The 23,211-nt window shown below is 41.2% G+C and overlaps 1 long non-coding RNA gene across 1 annotated transcript in view; it reads right to left on the reverse strand.

The window, feature by feature from the left end:
- The window catches only part of LOC309612471, a 758,831-nt gene extending 736,728 nt beyond the window's left edge, over positions 1 to 22,103 (reverse strand). The window contains exons 1-2 of the long non-coding RNA XR_014235138.1: positions 15,733 to 22,103; positions 11,978 to 15,429 (exon numbers count right to left, since the gene is read on the reverse strand). This is a non-coding gene — a long non-coding RNA (uncharacterized lncRNA). The remainder of the gene's footprint in view (positions 1 to 11,977; positions 15,430 to 15,732) is intronic.
- Between the last annotated feature and the right edge of the window lie 1,108 nt (positions 22,104 to 23,211).

A 23,211-nucleotide genomic window follows, 5' to 3' on the forward strand; every position in this document is an offset into this window, starting at 1 on the left:
TTAATGACTCGTGGCAAGACCTCATTGCCTCTTAATGATTTAGGAATTTTCCTTTCACTTCCTGCGTGTGGTTATGGATCTTTTATCTGTTTTATCTGCGGAGCCGAATGAATTCCTGTTAAGTCTTTATAGCAGTTGTCCCTTCCACTTAAATCTTCCCCTGATCCTATTCACCAGAGTTTACAGTTCAGAGTGTTGTGTGCTAAACTGTGTTTTTACAGCCATCACTAAAGGCTGACTCTGGAAAGTGATTAAGTTGCCAGAAGGAGAATCCACGGAAAAGGAATAAATGGAGCTGGACGGTTATGTAGTGCTTCCTTTCTTCTTCCACCTGCTCTGTGGTCCCGGGAGTAGAGATTCAGCATGCCCTGAGGAGGTTGCCTAGAACCTCTGCTTCCCTACGTTTTGAAGGGCAGGGAGGTCAAGGAAATGGACTGTCAGTCAGGAGGCCTAAATTTGTCCCAACTGTGCCATGACTAACCAGGTGAGCTCAGGCAAGTCATTTACGCTTTCTGAGCTTCTGTTTTCTCACCTGTAAAATGGGATCAGTACACCGCTCTCTCCTACACCAGAGTTGGGAGGGGAACCTGGTATAATTGGGGAATGATTATTTTTAAAAAGTGGTGTGATGGCTGCAGAAGATGATACTAAGGTATTGAAGATAAAAAGGAATAGGTAAGCTGCAGCCAGGTAAGAGATGCCTTGAATCTCTCTGTGCTTCTCAGTTCCTCACCTGTAAAGTGGGTAGAAATTATGCCAGTTCTTCTCTTCACAGGCAAGTTGAGAGGCTGCTTTAGCTCGCTGGATTAAAAAGTACTAAGAAATACAGAAGGACTGTGGCCCTGCTCTAATCATCCGTACCCTTCACACAGCCCCAGCCCTTCAATGTCTTGTCTCCCAAATTCCCCTAGTTCTGCATACGGTCCTATCTCTGTTATGGCTAAAGTAGCCCCAAGGAAATCTCTGACTCATCACAGCGCCTCTCACTACAGGATATTCTACATCATTTTATCATGAGGTCTAGGATCCTTAGAGAATGATGCCAAATGCACCTCTGTCAGACAGGTCTGCTACAAAAACAGAGGCTTGTTAAGACAAAACAGCAACATTTGGGAAGACTGGTGTTTGGTGTGCTGCCATTCCTGTGTCTCTTTCTTTCTGCCCTTGCCTTCAGAGGTGATAAAGTGCTCAACTCTGGTGACCATTTCTAGGCATCCCACTGATAGTGAAATTTTCAGAGAGGAAAGATACCCTGATAATGTGAGCTTTAACATACTACTAAGATAACTCAAGTATCTTACCAGGTCTGTGTGTTTAGGTTCAAACCAACTAGGTAAAATTTCAAGAACAGACCCCTAATATTTTGTTGCTTAATTTTTAACTGCTAACGTTAACATAGTTTCTGGAATACATACAGCACCCCCCCCAAAAAAGATATCCATTGATATGGAATAAAGGAGTAAATGATTAAGCTAATTATCTAGAATAAAATGCAAATACCACAAAGAATGGTAACTCATTAAACAGTCTTATTAGTCTTTAGTGCCTTGTTTTGAAAGCAAGTTTTTGAAGGGAGAAAAATGGGAAGGAAATAACAATTATTGAGTGCATACTATATGTCTGGTGCTACGCTAGACATGTTATACATATACTTATGTAGGACTAATATATTTAATCCTCACAATTATCCAGGAGAACATTAATATAATGTTCATTATACAGTTGAGATGAGGCTGAGAATGTTTACATGACTTGCCTAGAGTCACAAAGTTGGTAGAAATGAGAAAAGAAAGAGGGTATTAGATGCTTGGAGTAAAGTATAGCAAGGAAACACTGAGAAGGATAATGGCCTGGAGCCCTACTTACAGCATTCACAAAAATTAACTCCAAATAAATTAAAAACTTAAATCTAAGAGCTGAAACCATAAAACTCCTAGAAGATAACATAGGGAAAAGGCTCCTTGATATTGGTCTTGGCAATATTTGGATATGACACCAAAAGCACAAGCAACAAAAGCAAAAATAAACAAGTGGGACAACATCAAAGTACAAAGTTTCTGCACAGCAAAAGGAACAATCAACAAAATGCAAAGGCAACCTACTGAATGGGAGAAAACATATGCAAATCATATATCTGATATGGGGTTAATATCCAAAATATACAAGGAACTCACATAACTTACAGCAAAAAAACCAAATAATCCAAATAAAATATGGGCAGAGGAACTGAGTAGACATTTTTCCCAAGAAGACATACAAAAGGCCAACAGGTACATGAAAAGGTGCTCAACATCACTAATCACCAGGGAAATGCAAATCAAAACCACATGAGATATCATTTCATACCTATTAAAATGGCTATTATCAAAAAGACAAGAGATAACAAATGCTGGCAAGGATGTGAAAAAAAGGGAACCCTTGTGCACTGTTGGTGGGAATGTAAATTGATACAGCCATTATGGAAAACAGCATGGAGGTTCCTCAAAAAATTAAAAAGAGAACTACATTTGATCCAGCAGTTCCACTTCTGAATATATCCAAAGGAAATGAAATCACTATCTCAGAGAGATATCTGCATCCCCACGTTCACTGCAGCATCATTTACAACAGGCAAGACATGGAAACAAGACATGGAAACATATATATATGCATATATATATGGAATATTTTTCAGCCATAAAAAGAAGGAAATTCTGCCATTGTGACAATATGGTTGGACCCTGAGGGCTTTCTGCTAAGTGAAATAAGTCAGACAGAGAAAGATAAATACTATATGATAGCACTTATACGTATATGGAATTTAAGAAAAACTGAACTCATAGAAACAGAGGGTTGATTGGTGGTTGCCAGGGGCTGAGAGGAAGGATTTGGGGATACTGGAGTCATCTGAGCACCTTCCCAGGCAGAAAAGAAGTAGGAGAAAGGGAACAACTGAAGGCATAAGAAGTAGAGGACACCTGACAGCTCTTTCTAAAAGATGCACCAAATAATTTAAGGGGAGAGCTACCTTATAACACTTAAAATAGAATTTAACTTGCAAACATTTCATTTTCTGGAAAACACATCTTTCCTAAAGCAACATATGCCAGCACTAAATGGTTCGATGTCTTAGCAGGTGACTGAAGGACAGCATGACCAAAAATTAGGCAATATTCTCGTGTCAAGAGCCCCAGTATCCTGCCAGGATCTGTCATCTAATGTGTAAGTTGGTGCTGAGTGTTTAATCTCATGTAAATGTGTAAGTCGATAAAGAATGACTGATGGTGAGCTGGTTCAAAAAAGTCTCCACTGAGGCACTTCCTATCAGGTCTTGTCAGAATTTGTAAAAGTCCATGTGACTGTCAGAGAAGGAACAGAAGTTGTTGAATGAAACTATTAATATCTGAATGGGAAAAATGAAAAGGTTTAATTAAAGGATCAGACTTGGAAATATCTACTCCTCATTTTTATTTAGAGAGACAAAGAAAAAATACACGTGTTCCTGTGCAAATATTGCCAATAACTTAGTCGCTTTAATCTTACTGTGGTACCACAGATTACTGTCTTAAATATTTGGGGCTCCAACTTTCATTAATTTAAACCCAGTGTGTTCATTTGGACATTCACTTTTTTTTTTTTAAACATCTTTATTGAAGTATAATTGCCTTACAATGGTGTGTTAGCTTCTGCTTTATAACAAAGTTAATCAGTTATACATATACAATATGTTCCCATATCTCTTCCCTCTTGCATCTCCCTCCCTCCCACCCTCCCCGTCCCACCCCTCTAGGTGGTCACAAAGCACTGAGCTGATCTCCCTGTGCTATGCGGCTGCTTCCCACTAGCTATCTATTTTACATTTGGTAGTGTATATATGTCCATGACACTCTCTCACCCTGTCACATCTCACCCCACCCCCTCCCCATATCCTCAAGTCCATTCTCTAGTAGGTCTGTGTCTTTATTCCCGTCTTGCCACTAGGTTCTTCATGGCTTTTTTTTCCCTTAGATTCCGTATATATGTGTTAGCATACTGTATTTGTTTTTCTCTTTCTGACTTACTTCACTCTGTATGACAGACTCTAACTCCATCCACCTCATTACAAATACCTCCATTTCATTTCTTTTTATGGCTGAGTAATATTCCATTGTATATATGTGCCACATCTTCTTTATCCATTCATCTGTCGATGGACATTTAGGTTGCTTCCATGTCCTGGCTATTGTGAATAGAGCTGCAATGAACATTTTGGTACATGACTCTTTTTGAACTATGGTTTTCTCAGGGTATATGCCCAGTAGTGGGATTGCTGGATCGTATGGTAGTTCTATTTGTAGTTTTTTAAGGAACCTCCATACTGTTCTCCATAGTGGCTGTATCAATTTACATTCCCACCAACAGTGCAAGAGAGTTCCCTTTCCTCCACACCCTCTCCAGCATTTATTGTTTCTAGATTTTTTGATGATGGCCATTCTGACCGGTGTGAGATGATATCTCATTGTAGTTTTGATTTGCATTTCTCTAATGATTAATGATGTTGAGCATTCTTTCATGTGTCTGTAGGCCATCTGTATATCTTCTTTGGAGAAATGTCTATTTAGGTCTTCTGCCCATTTTTGGATTGGGTTGTTCGTTTTTTTGTTATTGAGCTGCATGAGCTGCTTGTAAATCTTGGAGATTAATCCTTTGTCAGTTGCTTCATTTGCAAATATTTTCTCCCATTCTGATGGTTGTCTTTTGGTCTTGTTTATGGTTTCCTTTGCTGTGCAAAAGCTTTTAAGTTTCATTAGGTCCCAATTGTTTATTTGTGTTCTTATTTCCATTTCTCTGGGAGCTGGGTCAAAAAGAATCTTGCTATGATGTATGTCATAGAGTGTTCTGCCTATGTTTTCCTCTAAGAGTTTGATAGTGTCTGGTCTTACACTTTGGACATTCACTTTTAATCAGCCTCTACAAATGAGCCTGATTACCTTGAGTATTAATAATAATAATCAACTTGCTAATGACTTCTTTTCTCTCTTAAGTTAACAGTATTAAGCACAGTCATTTAATGATACTCATTAGCATTTTTTCCACTGGAGAAACTAAATCAAATGCAAATGCAGGAGCTCATTTTTCCATGCATGTCCACACAAACTTGTCAAAAAATTTTTCTATTCTTTTTTTGTTTTTCTACTTTTATCTCCAGGTTCAAAAGCCACTAACTATACCCTCCAAAATGTACTAGATCCTATGTCAGATAATCATTAGGGGAGAGTGAAGAAGCCAGAGCATTCGTGCCATCATAATTATCATTAATTACAGCAACATTTGTTGCTGAACACTCATGTTTACAAACTACGTATACATCTCAGATAAAACTTAAGAAGTAGGTACTCACAGTATTGCAATTTGGCAGATAAGGAAACTGAGACTTAGAGAGATTAAGTAAGCAGCAAATGGCAGAGCTCTTGTCTCTCTGACTCCAAAGACAGTGCTCTTAATCACTGGACTGCCTTACTCTCTCATAAAACATTCACATTAGGTCACAAGATCCCTGGCATAAGACCTTCAGAAAGGAAATGTCCCAGACCAAGAGCCACCTTGGACTAAATTAATACAATAAAGTGGATGCCACCCTAAATCTATCCACAGTCGTGCTGAGCACCAGGTAGCAGGACCAGCTCCTGGGACCCAGAGGGCTTTGACCATCAACAACCTGAGGCCTTAGAAAAAGTAGCCTCTACCCGCCCAGTCCTTGACGGAGCCACAAACCAGTCCAGAGGCCAGAAGAAAGCAGCAGGGAGTGTTCATGGATTGAGAAAGCCCCAGTGGCTGGAAGCATGGTATTGAGAGAAGTCCAGGATCACTCTAGATGAGAGGCTGGGACCACAATATGCTGACGGCCTAGAGAGATGGTCAGTCCCAGGTGAGATGGTATGCAAGCTGTAAAGCAACATTGCCTCAGATTCTATCTTTTCTTACCTCATCAACTGTCCCCCACTCCAGTCTTCCTGTTCTCCTTTCCGCTCTGGTCCCTGCCCAAGACGCATCTCTGTGCACCTGCCTGTGAATCCCACTCACGTCCAACCATGAGCCTCAGGCCATTTAAGATTTCCCAGTTCTAACACCTTTGACCATGCCCTGAATCTGGCCCTGTTAGCCCCACTTCTTACCCTTTGGATAAGACAACTATCCATCTCATTGCCCCCTGTCTTAGTCCCTTTGGGCTGCTATAACAAAAAATACTATAGACTGGATGGCTTAAACAACAAACATTTATTTCTCACAGTTCTGAAAGCTGGGAAGTTCAAGATCAAGACACTGCAGATTCAGCGTTTGGTGAGGGCCCACTTCCTGGTTTATACATGGCCATCTTCTGTTTATGTCCTCAAATGATGAAAAAAAGGCAAGAGAGCTCTCTGGAGTTTCTTTTATAAGGGCACTAATTCCAATAATGAGAGCTCCACCTTCAAGACATGGTCACCTCCCCAGTACCATCACATTGGGGTTAGGATTTCAACATATTGATGGGGGGGGGACACAAACATTCATTCCATAACATCCCCAAAGGATACATAGCTAACAGATCTGTTTCTCCTGGGAATGAATCCCAGGGCTAGGCTTAGCAAGATAATTATACACAGTCACCTTTAGGCTGAGCCTAGTTCAAAAGCAAAATCTCCCACAGCAACAGAAGACAGCAGCCAGGCTTTTCCAACTTTTTCATGGTCTTAGTTAAAAGCAAAAGGGAATTGCAGGGTTGGTTTAACCTCCTTATTAATATAATAAAGTATTAAAAACCACATGATCATTTCAACAGATGCAGAAAAGTATTTGACAAAATCCAATGCCTTTTTATGATAAAAATAATTACAAAACTTATTACAAAGTAATCAAGACAGGGTGGTACTGGCATAAGGATAGATATATAGATCAATGGAACAGAACTGGGAATCCAAAAATAAAGTATCACATTTATGGTCAAATGATTTTAGACAAGCATGCCAAGACAATTCAATGGAGAAAGAATAGTCTTTCAAGAAATAGTGCTAGGACAACTGGATATCCAACTTGGATCCCTACTTCACACCATCAACAAAAATTGACTCAAAATGGATCATAAACCTATATGTAGGAGCTAAAAATGCAAAACTCCCAGGAGAAAATATAGGAATAAACCTTCATGACCTTGGGTTATACTTAAATATCTTAAATAAGGCACCAAAAACAAAAGCAATGAAAAATATACAAATAAATTGGACTTCATCAAAATTAAGAACGTTTGTGCATCAAATGATACAATCAAGAAAGTGAAATGATATCCCAGAAAATGGGAGAAAATATTTGCAAGAAATATATCTGACAATATATATATGATATATCCAGAACCCTTACAACTCACCAATAAAAAGACAATCCAGATTTTAAATGGGTAAAGAATGTGAACAGATACTTCTCCAAAAAAGATATCAATAATCACATAAAAAGGAGCTCAACTTCATCAATCGTTAGTGAAACGTAAACCAAAACCACAATGAGATGCCACTTCACATGCACTAGGATGGCTATGATCAAAAAGAGAGATAATAACAGGTGTTGGTGAAGATATGGAGAAACTGGAGCCCTTATACAGTATTGGTAAAATTGGGACTGTAAAATGGTGCAACGATGATGGAAAAAAGGTTGGCAATTCTTCAAAAGGTTAAAGCATATAATTACCATATAACCCAGCAAATCCACTACAAGATACATACACAAGAGAAATACTGACGTCCACACAAAAACTTGTATACAAATGTTCATAGCAGCATTATTCATAATAGTCAAAAAGTGGAAACAAGCCAAATGTCCATCAAATTATAAACAGATAAACAAAATGTGGTATACCCATACAACATAATATGATTTGGCAATTAAAGAGAATAAAGTGCTGATAGATGCTATGACCCAGAGGAAACTTGAAAACATTATGCTAAATGAAAGAAGCCAGACACACTGAAACCACATACTGTATGATTCCATTTACCTGCAATGTCCAGAATAAGCAAATCCACAGAAACAGAAAGTAGATCAGTGCCTGGAAATGGGTCAGAACAGTGTGGCGAGGGAGCAAGAATAAAGAGCGACTATTAGTGCGTATGGAGTTTCTTCTGGGGGCTTGTTGAAAATGTTCTAAAATTAGATTGTGATGATGGTTTTAATTTAAGAAAAATGCAAAACTGAGGATGGAAACCTAAGAAAAGTGATTGAGGATAGCATGCTAAAGTATAGGTTTCTCCACCAGATTGAAGACTAGGAACTAGATAAAATATGCAAAAAGAAGTCTACCATTTTACATTTAAGCCCCATATAAAGGTATATGGATCCATCCTACATAATCATAGGTTTTCCAAAACCGACAGGATAGCAAACCAACGTGGCTCCATCAGAAATCTGGAACTTAATCTCACCTCTATCAGTAGTTTGCTATGGAATTTTTTCTCATCAAACCTGTATATCACTTCCTCACTAATATTTCATCCCTGTCCTCTGTGCCTGCACAAGTATCAAATAAGTGGATATGGGGAAAAATGTGGAAACCTTTCATGTGTTCTGAATACCCTAGGATAAACCCATCTAAATGTGTCTGAAGAGCTGGTGAAAGAGCCACCAGGCTGTACTTGCCCAAAAGACCTGAGTGCAGTGGTGTGCTGGAGCAGGCTCATTCCGCCTCTCAAGAGCCAATCCTGCGGACTTCCCTGGCAGTTCAGTGGTTAAGACTCTGTGCTCCCAATGCAGGGGGCATGGGTTTGATCCCTGGTCAGGGAACCAAGATCCCGCATGCCACCTTGTGCGGCTGCCAAAAAAAAACCCAAAAAAGAGCCAATCCTGTTCCTCCCTTCCCTACTCTATGTTCAATCACATCACATTGGTAGTTTGAAATCAACCATAGTGGAGGTTAGAATGATACCCATTTTCTTGTCTTACTTAGTCCAAGACGCCTCTTTGCTTGGGCCATTTCCTTTCTGAAGACCTTACAGCTGGGGATCTTGTGAGTTCATGTGAGGGTTTTAGGAGTGAGTGGGGCAGTGCAGTGATTAAAAGCACCTGCTTTGGAATCCAAGTGACAGAGGCTCTAGTCCTGGCTCTGCCATTTGCTACTTAACCTCTTTTCTGGAGAGCTGTGGTTTTGTTTCGTTTTTTTTTTAATTTTACGTTGGAGCATAGTTGATTAACAATGTTGTGTTAGTTTCAGGTGTACAGCAAAGTGATTCAGTTATACATATACATGTATCTATTCTTTTTTCAAATTCTTTTCCAGTTTAGGTTATTACAGAATATTGAGCAAAGTTCCCTGTGCTATATGGTAAGTCCTTGTAGGTTATCTATTTTAAATATAGTAGTGTGTATATGTCAATCCCAAACTCTCAATCTATCCCACCGCATGGCTTGCAGGATCTCAGTTCCCCCCGACCAGGGATTGAACCTGGGCCCCGGCAGGGAAAGCCCAGAACCCTAACCACCAGGCCACCAGGGAACACCTGGGAGAGCTGGTTTATGGGCACAGTCCTAGCAGCTTCCAGGGAAGCCTCTCATTCTAATGGTATAATGGCTCACAACTTGATTTAAGAACCATGGGTCAAAGGGGCCATCTTGAAAACAAAACAGTGTCTATCACTTAAAATTGTCCTCCAGCAGAAACTGAGTCCTAGAGAAAGAGGGGCTATAATAAGAGCAGGTGAAACCTGAAGGAGATGCTTTATAAGATCTCTGAGCCACATGAGGCAAGAGCCCAGGGGAGCCCTGGGGCTCCTTCACTTGGGGGCAGCTAGCAGGAGCTGGGGGGACTTGAGCACTCCGCACAGGTGAACCCCACCTAAGCTGCATCTGTTCCAGCCCACATTTGGAATAAATGGGAAGAAAAAGGAGACGGCCGTTTGCAGACTTGTGAATTGGTTTGCACACACACAATTAATCACTAACATGAAAAACCTGCTTTAAGGTCTATTGCTAATTCTTATTCTCTGCATCCTCTCCTCCAGAGCCCGGGAGACCCTTAAACCTTTAGGTCAGGTGGTTGACTCTTAATAACAGCTCTATTGGGACATAATTCACATACCATACAATTCAGCCTTTTAAAGTATATAATTTGATGGGCTTTAGTATATTCACAAATACAACCATCACCAATATTTAATTTTAGAACATTTTCATCACTTCAAAAAGAAACCTCGTGGGCCTCCTTGGTGGCGCACTGGTTGAGAGTCTGCCTGCCAATGCAGGGGACACGGGTTCGAGCCCTGGTCTGGGAGGATCCCACATGCCCCGGAGCGACTGGGCCCGTGAGCCACAACAACTGAGCCTGCGCATCTGGAGCCTGTGCTCTGCAACAAGAGAGGCTGCGATAGTGAGAGGCCCACGCACCGCGATGAGGAGTGGCCCCCGCTTGCCGCAACAAAGGAAAGCCCTTGCACAGAAACGAAGACCCAACACAGCCATAAATAAATAAATAAATAATAATTTAAAAAAAAAAAAAAAAAAAAAGAAACCTCGTATACATTGGCAATCATTCCCCACTCCTCCCTCCCTCAGGCCCTGGCAACTACTAACCTATTTTCTGTCTCTATCGATTTGCCTATTCTGAACGTTTTATATAAACAGAATTATTCAACATGTGACCTTTTGCGACTGGGTTCTCTCACTTAGCACAATGTGTTCAAGGTTCACACTGTAGCATGTTCTGGTACTTCATTCCTTTTTACTGCCAAATGATATTCCATTATATAGATATACCATATGCTGTTCATCTACTCATCAGTTGATGGATATTTGGGTTGTTTCCACTTTTTAGCTATAATGAATAATGCTGCTATGAACATTCATGTTTAAGTTGGTGCCCAACTCTTCAGGCATTTGAATTTCTCTCCTGGCTGTGCTCCTGGCCAGACGAATGGACCTGGAATAACAGGTCTCCCAGGCTCCCCCAGCACTGCTTTCTCCACTCTGTACTTTTTCAAAGAGACAGGCTCACATTCACTCCTAGCTGGTCTCTCTGCCTCCAAGTTCTTTCCAACTCCAGTTCTCCACACATTTTGACACCAGGTTTACTTTTCTTGGCATTGATCTTCATGGTTTCCATTCCATGCTCAAGAGCCTTGGCTAAGGCCTTGCCACTCAGGTGTGGCATCCTCATTATACCCTACCAGCTTCACACCCTTCTATATTTTGTCCTGGCAACTGGACTGAAAGCCCCTGCCTCTACATACCACTCATTCCTACCTTCATCCAATATCTGTCTAGCAGGAGTTGCCTTACACACCCCTCTGTCATCTTATGCTCACTTCTTCATTCATCCAGCAAACATTATTAAATTCCTATTAAGTGCCCCGGCATAGTGCTAGGCACTGGAGACTTCACGATGAATTGGAAAAGATCCCTGGCCTTAAGGAGTTCATATTCCAGATCTGAGTACAGCAGTGAGAGGTTGGATTGGAGAGGGTATATAGACATGTTGACAGAGAATGAAGAAGCAATGTAGCTACGCAGAAATGGCCTATTTGTCTAGTTGCATTAGTGACTCACCCAGGGTTTGCAGTCTTTTTCTCACTCCAGATGAAGTTTTTGATAGAATTTTTTGTCCAGGGTTTTTCTAACTGAAATTTTGAGAACTCTTTTTTTTTTTTTTTTTTTTGCACATATATGACCCCAAAAGGGGTAAGCAAGCCCCCCCATTTGTCCCAAGCAGTGACTGAGGCTGGAGAGTGGGAGGCACTCTTAGATTGCCCTGGACAGCCAGGATTATTAAAATTGCCATGACAATGACCCAAGGGCTCTTCCTTGGATAAACCCTGTAAACACTCAGCTAATTTCAGCCAGACCCAACTGCATACCCTTGAAATTTGCATGCTATTAAAAAAAAAAAAAAAAAGGTAGTGGGGCGGGGAAGGGAGGGAGAGGAAGAAGAGAAAGCCTGAAGCAAGGAAGAAGGCTGTTCAACCATGGAATAATACTCAGCTCAAGTATGAAGAGAAGTCACTTGACATGCTGACTTCATCTTCCTTTAAAAACACTGAGGTACCTGCTCGCAGCTCCAGATCAAACTTCAAGTGTCTCAAGGTCTCAGAACTTTCCCTCACTACTGGCCAGACCTGTAAAGAAGGAGGGAATGTATGGAGTTTAATTCCCCAAGGGTTCTTATTCATACCATATATCTAGAGCTTGGCCTCTGCTAGATGTAATGTTAGTACATTTAGACTTCAGAGTCCTGGCCTCTTCTTTCTCAACTCTCACCCTGGGCCCTGATTCAAACTGAAGATCAACTCCCCTAATCATAACGATGAACACAGTGAGGCCTAAAAATAGAGAGACTAGATACTCATTAGGCAGGATTATTGTAGATGAAATGCCTTTGTCAAAAGAAGGTTGGAATAAATGACCCCTAATTCCATTCCAACACAAAGGCTCTACAATTCTACGACTTGTCGAAAGGAACCCAGTTATTTAGAGGCAAAGCCTGGACAAGAACCCAGGTCTGTCCACTGCCAATCCAGAAATTACTGGAGAATGAATTCCAGTTTCTCTTTGCTGATGAGTCCACTATCAATTTGGATTTTTCAGCTCAAATCTTAAACATCTGTTAAGTATATAAACGTCTTCATAATTTTCATGGGGAGAGGAGAATACAGGTGGAGGGCTGAAGAAGGAATAAAGTAAGAAGACACTTGGAACTCCGTTTATGCAACTGATATTTTCATTAGAAGCTAAAGATGCAATCACATTTTGCACATTAAATTCCACTTCTAAATGAAAAGCAACTGCCCTGTAAATGGATTTTACTGTGAATTCTTATAAAGGGGACAATCTTTTTTGTAAAGTGAATGACTACTCCTTAATGTGTTAATGTAGAATATTTAGATGTTTGTGATTGGTTTTGATTATAGCTTTACCTGTATCTTGTGATCATTTTATAGATAGTAAAACCAAGCTCCAAAAGGTAGGCATGTCTCATCCAAGAATACCCTGGGACAAATCCAGCACAATCATGACTCTCAAATCCCTTCCCCATCCACCCAATCTCATGGCCTGGGTCTCTAAGGAGCTTCATCTGATCTCTTCATCTTGCCTACATCAGAGCCCAGAGCTCTAAGCTGGCCACAACTTGAGGTTTTTTAAGCAAGGCTTTCAAACAACCTTGTGCTGGATACTGGCATGGAAGAAAAGGCCCATCTCCCTGACACACAAAGCCACTTTGAGTTTCCCTAATCCCCAAGCAATTCCCTGCCTGCCGGGTCTTATTGCTTAAAAGGAACATAAGCTCCTCTGACACCGACCTGGACAAGTGCTATGTATTTGGGAAGACAGGGGAAAAGGACAACAGGAAACATCTTTAAGTGCATTATCAGCCTGCTTGATTTCTGCAGGCTGCTCTAGTCTGCCTAACACACATCTCCAGAGGAGGGACCCTTGAGAACACAGTCTGGCAAAGCATGGGCTCTCTGGGAAGGGGTGAGCTACAGGAACAAACTATTCCTTTTCTTAGAACTAGCAATTCTGCAATTCACCCTTACTGGAACAAAAAGCATTCTTTGTTTTTTCTTTCCTCCCAGTTTTCTTTAATGTTACAGTCAGTGAACGCATACTGCTTCTTGACCAGGCCACTCATTTGCCAATTAAGCACAAGTGGTAGCTCCTAAATTGTTGTCAGGAGCTGATTACTATCTCTTGTAAGGGTATATAACTTCCTCCTAACTATTTGAGTCTTCTCTCTCCAACTGAGGCAGAGCCCTATATGTCTTTGCTTTACCTGCAGAGTCTTGCTAATGTTTAGGATAGGCTCGGCACTCACTACATTCATAAATCTATGGATAAGAATTTTTTTTTATTAACTTTAATTAATTAATTAATTTATTTATTTATTTATTTTTGGCTGTGGTGGGTCTTCGTTTCCGTGCGAGGGCTTTCTCTAGTTGTGGCAAGCGGGGGCCACTCTTCATCGCGGTGCGCAGGCCTCTCACTATCGTGGCCTCTCTTGTTGCGGAGCACAGGCTCCAGACGCGCAGGCTCAGTAGTTGTGGCTCACGGGCCTAGTTGCTCCGCGGCATGTGGGATCTTCCCAGACCAGGGCTTGAACCCGTGTCCCCTGCATTAGCAGGCAGATTCTCAACCACTGCGCCACCAGGGAAGCCCCAGATAAGAAATTTTTAAGGATTAGAGCCATTATGAATCTCAGTCTACAGACTGAGACATGCAAAAAAAAAAAATCAATATCTTCATTTTCATTAAATCGAATTAATTTCCATTTTGAGTTCTCATCTTCCTAAATTTGCAAAAATTTCAGTCTCAGGCACTGCTGGAGTCTCCTTCACCCTCAGGGTCTCCCCAGAATCCAGTAGGCTTCCACAGTGCTCAGAAGATCAAGGTAAGGGCCTCAATCATCCTGTCCCTCATAGTCACTGCTAACATCCTCATTGCGCCCTACAGGGAACTCTTGAAGTCTGGTATCTCTCTGCTTCCATGCCCAGCCAGAAGAAAAGGAATTTTTTGCCATTGTGAGCAAAGAAGCCTAAGGTCAGCCTCCCCAGATTCATCATTCGCCCCTCCCAAAATCTTGCCAAGAGTTCTCACATTGCTGGGCCCAAGCCCTTGCCAGGCTTTCTCACCCCAGTCCTGGTGCTTACTAAAGTCTGAGGGAAATCACTCTCCTGTTCCTCTCGTTGCTCTTGATGCTATTCATTAGGGCCTCCTCAATGAGGTCACCAAGGCCAGTCAGGGCAGACTCTTACTCAGACCACAATTAGGAAGCCAGCCTGCTTGCTGAAAGGAGGAAGAAGTGGTCCTTTCCACTTTGAGGCAATGGAGCAAAGAGGAGAAAAGACCACCTGTGGAAAGAAGAGGAACTTTGTACATGAATGGGTTCTTCGCTTGTAAGCAACTGAAACTGACTTTGAAAAAATACAGACAAAATAATAATAATAATTTATTGGGTAATGTCTGAGAACTGAAGGAAGACCTGACCAAGCAGTCCTCAAGAAGGACAGGAAAAGAGCAGTTCCAAGAACTTCTGTCAGAATCTCACAGATGAAAGAAGAATGACTCAGCTCTGGCCGCCTCTGTTGATGAGTCATTCCACTGCAGACTAAACTCCCAGGAGAGAGTCTGATGGGCCTAACCCAGGTCATGCGCTTGCCACTTCTTGGGTAAGAGAGTTGAAGGCCAAGGAGCACTTAGATCAACAGGTTAACCAAACACAGTGAAGAGGGGACAGAGAATTCCCCTAAAAGAAAAGCAGAGTGCTGCGACCAAATGAAGGGAGACTAGGTAGGCAAAATGACTAGTGCCCGTCCCAGACAGAAGAGAGCCCTTTCACGTAACAAGCTGCCAGGGACCAAGCACTGTGTGTGCAGGAGAGCAAAGCATGTTCATCAATATTAATGACACAATACTTACAGGATCTTGGAATATTTGCAGATGTAAAAACCAAGAGCCGGGCTTCCCTGGTGGCGCAGTGGTTGAGAACCTGCCTGCCAATGCAGGGGACACGGGTTCGAGCCCTGGGCTGGGAAGATCCCACATGCCGCGGAGCAACTGGGCCCGTGAGCCACAACTACTGAGCCTGCGCGTCTGGAGCCTGTGCTCCGTCCGCAATGAGAGGCCGCCGACAGTGAGAGGCCTGCGCACCGCAATGAAGAGTGGCCCCCGCTCGCCGCAACTGGAGAAAGCCCTCGCACAGAAACGAAGACCCAACACAGCCAAAAATAAATTAAAAAAAAAAAAAAAAAACCAAGAGCTGACTGAATAAAAAGAATATATGCATTAATATAAGAAAATGATCAACTGCAGAGCAGACTGTGTGGGAAGAGAAAAGAATAGGCCACATCCTATAGGATCAGGATATTTGAAAACACCTGGAGAAGAAAAGCACAAAACAGACCAAAAAGAGGACCACTTTCTTAGGGATAACGATTTTATTAACTGTCTTAAAAGAAGCAACTTGAGATTTATTCAAGAATCTTACTCCAAAACCACGTGTCAGTGCTATATAAAAGTATGTTTAAGCTTAACTATGTAATAAAATGGTCTTCACAAAGTTCCTACTTAAAGAATTCATCCTGTAATTATTAAATATTGATATCTTGACTGGATATTACTTCAGGGGAAGATTCTGAGCACAAAGTGGGCAAAACTGGGTAAGCAGTGCCACACAGAGATGGCATCTCAAGATCTACTTATCTGTGTGTGCACTGCGTGGGCATAAAGCCTGAAATGTAGATTTTTTTTTTTAAAAAAAAGCAATGTCAGGGCAGCATTTCTCAAATTGGTGTCCTATAACTTAGCTCTTTAAGATTTTCTTGAGGAGAAAAAGGAAGAATAGGGTTCCATGAATTAAAGGAAGCAGAGACTAGACCAGAGACCAGAAACAGGAGGTAGTTCACTGGTTACATATTGAGGACCGTGATGAGTAAAGTGGCTGTGAAAGCAGAACAAAACCAATAAAGTATAGAACAGCTAAGTGATGTATCCCATTTAGGAAGTAAAATCATCAAAGAAGTATCTAATAGTGACCCAAGGGCCTAGAGGTCACACCCCTTTGTTTTCAACCATGAGCTTATCTCTCTTTTTCAGGAATAAGTAGTTCAGCAACAACATGGATAAATCTGAAAATAATCATGCTGAATGAAAGAAACCAGACAAAAAAGAGTATAAGCTGTATGATTCCATTCATACAAAATTCTAGAATATGTAAACTAATCTGCAGTAATGGAAAGTAAATTAGTGGTTGACTGAGGAAGGGGGTGGTGGGATGGGTGACAAGAGGAGGGCTGAATTACAAAAGGACAGGGGAAACTTTCAGGGCTGATGAATATGTTCATTCTGTTGTTAGGGTTTTGCATGTGGTGATGTCAAAACTCATCAGATTGTACACTTTAAATATGTACATGTTATTGTGTATCAATTATACCTTGACAAGGCTTTTTAAAATAAAAGAATATGTCATTCATGGAGCATAATCTATAGCATAATTTCTCAGTCTCAGCATTAATGACATTTGGGGCCAGCTAATTCTTTGTTGGAAGGGCTGTCCTTTGCATTGTAGGATGTTCGGCGGCATCCCTGGCCTTTGTCCACTACATATCAGTAGCACCGTGTGATACTGTGATTTATAATAAGAAATATATATTTGGTCTTCATCCACTCTTCCTGTCTCACAGCTCCTAAAATGCTTAGAATTTCCTAAGCGATGAGAGTGGCCAAAGTATCTATTGTTAGGTTAATAAAGTGACCTTTGGAAAGCACCTAGGTAACCGAAGGATGGGGGCTGGTTGCCAGGGGATCCAACCATGTGATCGGAGGGTTGGAACTTTCAGTCCCCACCCTCACCTCTGGGGAGAGAAGAGAAGCTGGAGGTTGAATCAATCACCAAGGGCCAATGATGTAACCAATCACGCTTATGTAATGAAGCCTCCATAAAAACCCAAAGGATGGGTTTGGAGAGCTTCCGGGTTGGAGAACCCAAACACTTCCACCCACCACCTTGCCAGGCCCTAAACTCCATGACAGAAGCTCCTTTGTTTGGGACCTCACCCTACATATCTCTTCATCTGACTGTTGATTCATATCCTTCAATATCCTTTGTAATAAACTGGTAATCTAGTGATTATACAGGTTTCCTGAGTTCTGTGAGCCACTCTAGCAAATTAAACCCACAGAAGGGGTTGTGGGAACCTCTGATTTATAGCCAGTGGGTCAGAAGCATGAGTAACAACCTAGGCCTGAAATTGTCATCTGAAGTGGAGGGGAGTCTTGTGGGACTGAGCCCTTAACCTTTGGAATCTGATACCACCTCTGGGTAGATAGCGTCAGAATTGAGTTGAATGGTAGGACACTCAGCTGCTGTCAGAGAACAGATTGATGTGGGAGAAAACAACACACACATTGGAATTGGTGACCAGCATCATTAACCACCCCACCAATAATGATAACCAAAAATGACTCCAGACATTGCCAAATGTCTCCTCGTGGGAAGGGGGGAAGGGAAGAGAATCACCCACAATTGAGAACCACATGTCTATAGGGATTTAGCAGGTTACAAAGGAAGTAAAGGAAGAGACTAACCTGAGTCTGTGTGGACCAGGGACTCTATTCAGACCTAACAATCAGTGCTGCGGATTGAACAGAGCTGCAAGCTAGTGGCAGGAGCAGGACGGTGGCTGGAGGGCTGTGAGCCTCCTGACAGAAATGCCACGAAATGCCAAAGCCAGTGCTATAGGAACAGAGAAGGCTTAAACAGTGGCAAAGTAAGACTCAAGGGGAAAGTGAGAAGTATTTATATAATACCCTGAATTTGTTAATGTTTCCCAGAGTACTTTTATTCATCTTACTGGGTCCTTACAAGGTCCATGCAAGGAGGAAAAGGGCAAATATTGCTCTCCTTGTTTTTCAGAGGCAGAAACTAAGACCTAGAAAGAGTATCCATCAGCCTCTGAGTTCCTAGATCTCTGAGCACAGCCTTAGTAAAGGAGGGTTAGATAACCCCTCACCCAATTAGAGCTTCCAGGTAAGAATTCTGAAGGGCTATGATTAAGGGTTCTTAATCTCTGATGGCAGTCCAACAAGAAACAGGCTGTAAAATTGCAGGTGAGGAGTTCAGTTTAGGAAGTTTAGCTTAAGGAAGAATTTCTGGGGTGAGTCTTGCCAGACAAAGAATGTATGATTGAGGGATGTTGAAGAACATCCTATTCTGGTGTTTAAAAATAGAGAAACTTACTTCACTGGAATGATTTCAAGTTGCTGATACAGGGCAGGAGGATAAATTAGAGGGCTATGCCCAGCTGCTTCCAGCCCTGTGGTTCTCTGAAGCAGTTAGAGGAGGGGAGAGAACTTAGGCGTGAGAGACCAAAAGTCATTTAAAGTGGAATCTAGATTCATCCTCAGCACATTTAGGAATGGGCTAGATTTCAGAGAACCCAGTCTCTCCTTTCACATACTTTTCCCTTCACAGATATTGAAACGCTTCCTTTAGAAAAGCATAATCATTTACATTACTGTAAAGGTCTCAATGCCTCTACTGCAACAATGGAAAACACTTCCACACACACACACACACACACACACACACACACACACACACACACACACACGCTGCCACCAAAAAAAAGAATTGCAGACCTGTATGGGAGGTAGAGAAATATTTGGGGAAGAGGCCTTCAGACATCACATAGGTGACACCACCTGGTCCACCCTCCCCCAGCCCCAAGAAACCTCACTGCAGGCTGACCATTGCAAGAAGATCCACAGAGACTCAATCACACCAACATTCCAATTGGAACCTAGCTAGCTACCAGAATTTAATGACCATCCTTGCATGTGCATTTATGATGTGATAATAATTTGATGACCATGTTTGTATTTTTTGAGTGCCTTTCTTCTAGGGGATCTCAAGGAATGTTCCATATGGGCTTTTTAACTTTTTAATTATAAATTACCAACTTAATAGTGAAATATAAACAGAATCATCAAAAAAGAAAAATCCACACAGCAAAAGAAACAATCAACAAAGGGAAAAGACAACTTACAGAATGGGGAAAAAAATATTTGTAAACCATATATCTGATATGGGGTTAATATTCAAAATATATGAAGAACTCATACAGCTCAATAGCAAAAAACAAATAACACAATTTAAAATGGGCAAACAACTTAAACAGATTATTTTTCCAAAGAAGATATACAAATGGCCACTGGTATATAAAAAGATACTCAACAGCACATCATTAAGGAAATGCAAATCAAAACCATAATGAGGTATCACCTCATGCCTGTTGGAATTGGCATCATCAAAAAGACAAGAGATAACTAATGCTGGCAAACATGTAGAGAAAAGAGAAATCTTGTGCACTCTTGGTGGGATTGTAAACTGGTACAGCCACTGTGGAAAAGAGTACGGAGGAGTCTCAAAAAATTAAAAATAGAACTACCATATGACCCAGCAATTCCACTTCTGGGAGTATAGCCAAATGAAATGAAAACACTAACCTAAAAAGATACCTGCACCCCCATGTTCACAGTGGCATTATTTACAATAGCCAAGACATGGAAGTAACCTAAGTGTCCGTTGATGGATGAATGGATAAAGAAAATGTCATATATAATCACATTTATATATTTATATTTATTATATGTATGTATAAAATAGAAAATTATTCAGCCATAGGAAAACAAGGAAATCCTGCCATTTCCATAACATGGATGAAACTTGAGGGCATTATACTAAGTGAAATAAGTCAGACAGAGAAAGACAAATACTGTATGATCACATTTATATGTGAAATCTTAAAAAAAAAAAAAAAAAACTCAGAAAAAGAGATCAGATTTATGGTTACCAGAGGGGCAGCGGGGGTGGTGGAGGGCAGATTGGAGGAAGGTGGTCAAAAGGTACAAACTTCCAGTTATGAGATAAATAAGTACTAAGGATGTAATGTACAACGTGATGACTATAGCTAACACTGCTGCATGACATACAGGAAAGTGGGTAAGAGAGCAAATCCTAAGAGCTCTCATTGTAATAAAAATTTTTTTTTCTCTTTTTTTTTTTGCTTTTTCTTTTTATTGTATCTATATGAGACAATAGATGCTAACCAAACTTACTGTGGTCATCATTTCATTATGTATGTAAGTCAAACCACTTAGCTGTACACCTTAACTTTATACAATGATGTATGTCAACAAAACTGGGGGGGGAAAAAAGAGAAAAGAAAAATCCCAGCCCTCTTTACCATATAACCTAAACTAGTATCAAGATATAATGGTCTCTCCTTGCTTTAATACTGTACAGATACAATTTTTCATAATTGCTATCAATGTACACATATTATTTTAAGGTTTTATTTTCAATAGTTAACATCACAGAATCTAGATTTTTTTCATGTCCCTACCTCATTTACATATTTTTTAAAAGTAATGTGATATTCAGTTTGTTAACATATCAGATTATCTAAACAAATCACAGGTTGATCATTCACACTGTTTTCACTGAAAGAGAAAAGTGGTTTTTTCTTAGGGCTCTGTATAAGTAATATTTATTACTTGGAAAACGTTTTCCGTGATTCAGTTAATGGGTTAAACATTAAATGAGAAAAGTCTTAATGGGAATATTATAGTTATCTCCCAATATCTTGCTCATTCATTCATTCATTCATTCACAGAGCAAGATGGAGCAGAAAGATGGAAGGATCTTGAGTCCTTGGCAGCATCTTATTGCTGCCATACTTGCTCTGAACTGCCTATCACATAAATCCCTACTTACATAACCACAGTAGTCAAGTTTCTGCTTCTTGCAACTACAAGCAATCCTAACTGATATACCACTGAAACGTTTCTTTATGTCTGCACCTCCCTCCCTCCTTTGCTCCTATCTCTCTGGGAGAAGTATCCCTCCTGCTTTCTGAACTAGCCCTCCACGTGCATTCTTGATCCCATCCCCTCCCCTGCCTCCTCTTAGACCCTGTTCATAATGTCCTTTCTTATTTGCATCCTCTATCTCTCCCCCGCATTCTGGCTCTTTATATCTACTAATGAACCTGTTAGGAGCTCCGTTTCCTCTACCCAGCTCACTCCTAGGTTAACTCTCTCTTCTTCTCCTTCCCTTCACCACCAGACTTCTTGACAGACTTGTCTACACCTACTCACTCCTCAGTCTCTTTCAAGCTGATTTTCACCGCCCCCCGAGCTGTGGAACCAGCCATAAGTTCACCCACCAGCGACCTCCTAGTTAGCATACGTCACACAGCCTTTTCTCTGTCTCCATCCTCCTCCAGCTTTCTGCCTATGACACTTCTGACCACCTTTTCCTCCTTCTTTTAAACTTTTTTTTAAAGTACAAATATATTAAATAAGTTTTAGAGAAAATTAGTCCAACTGATTGATAAAATGAACATAGAACTATACCATCTATTTCCTTTCCTTCCTTAGATGCCACTAAAATATAGTAAGGATTTTTTTTTTAAACACAGCCACCCTACTCCCCTCAAAAAAGGAATCATCCAAAGGATAAAGGGAATGAGAGAAGAAATAATTTGTGGCAGCCATGAGACTCCTCAGGCCTCCATCTATTGGAGTGTAATTGACTAAGGGCCCTCTGCTGCTGCACTCTGAAGCTCACCTATAATCCAAGACATGCTTCCCTGAGATTGCTCCCTACCAGTGACTGAGCATGGCAGGGAACTAAGGCAAGCCCATTCCCAGGAGACTCAAGACTCTTCCAACAGCCAACTTTGGCTCGAGGACTCCTACCAGCCTTGCTGAACAGCCTTACATTGCACTGTGGTCTGGGATGCTCCACCCAGCCTTCTTCCCTCCTCTCCTTCATTCTCATCTCAGTCTCATGATCTCTCAGCCTTTTCTGGCTCCCTCCCCATATTCTCTCACAAAGGCAGTTCTCTAATAAAATCTTTGCACATTTAATATTACCTTGAAATCTGCCTCTTGGAGGACCCAGACTAATGCGTAACTGCAGGTGAAAGATTTCAACAAATATTTGGAAGATAACAAGCAGATGGAGGAGCTAATGTAAGCAGTGTGACCCCAAACTCAGCGGAACGGAAAGCTGATAAGCATTGAGCCAATTCCAGCAGCAGATCCAGAAAGACTCAGGACTTGGAGATGCAGCTTATTGCAGAAGGTGAAGGGGGTAAAATGTGGGGCTAAAAACAGCTCTATCCATTGAGAGTCTGTATCCAGAGAAATTAGGCCAGCATTTCCTCTCCCGGACCCTGCCCACTCTCTACAAACTAAGCCGTGCCCAAACTCCTGACCCTCAGCAACTGTGCAATAACAAATATGTGTCGTTTTAGGCTGCTTAGTTTGTGGTAATTTGTTACGCAATAGACGATTAAATCGCACAGCAAAAATAAATAAAATAAAATACACAGCAGTTATTTAGAAAGGAAGCAAATGCCAGGGCTGTGGATGGGGGAGGAATATGAGAAAGTATTATATATTTCCATATTAGCTGTTTAAAGCCATTTGGATAGTTTTAGCAAGAACATTACTTTGATGTAATTTTTGTAAAGTAAAAACTTAAACACATTAAAGGACTGTTGAGATGGGTGTTAGTACCTGAGGTGGTCTGACACTGGGACAGCCAGTCACAGCGGGGTCTGAGGGGAAGATGAAAGCCAGGAGTGGAGGAAGCCAGATGCTAATATAAAGTGAGGAGAGTCAGACATGGCATCCTAAGCTTGATAAAGAGGCAAGAGTTGGAAGGAAGAGTTG

Source organism: Balaenoptera borealis (genome assembly GCF_965194805.1).
Source record: "Balaenoptera borealis genome assembly, chromosome: 15".
In the NCBI taxonomy this organism is placed as follows: domain Eukaryota; kingdom Metazoa; phylum Chordata; class Mammalia; order Artiodactyla; family Balaenopteridae; genus Balaenoptera; species Balaenoptera borealis.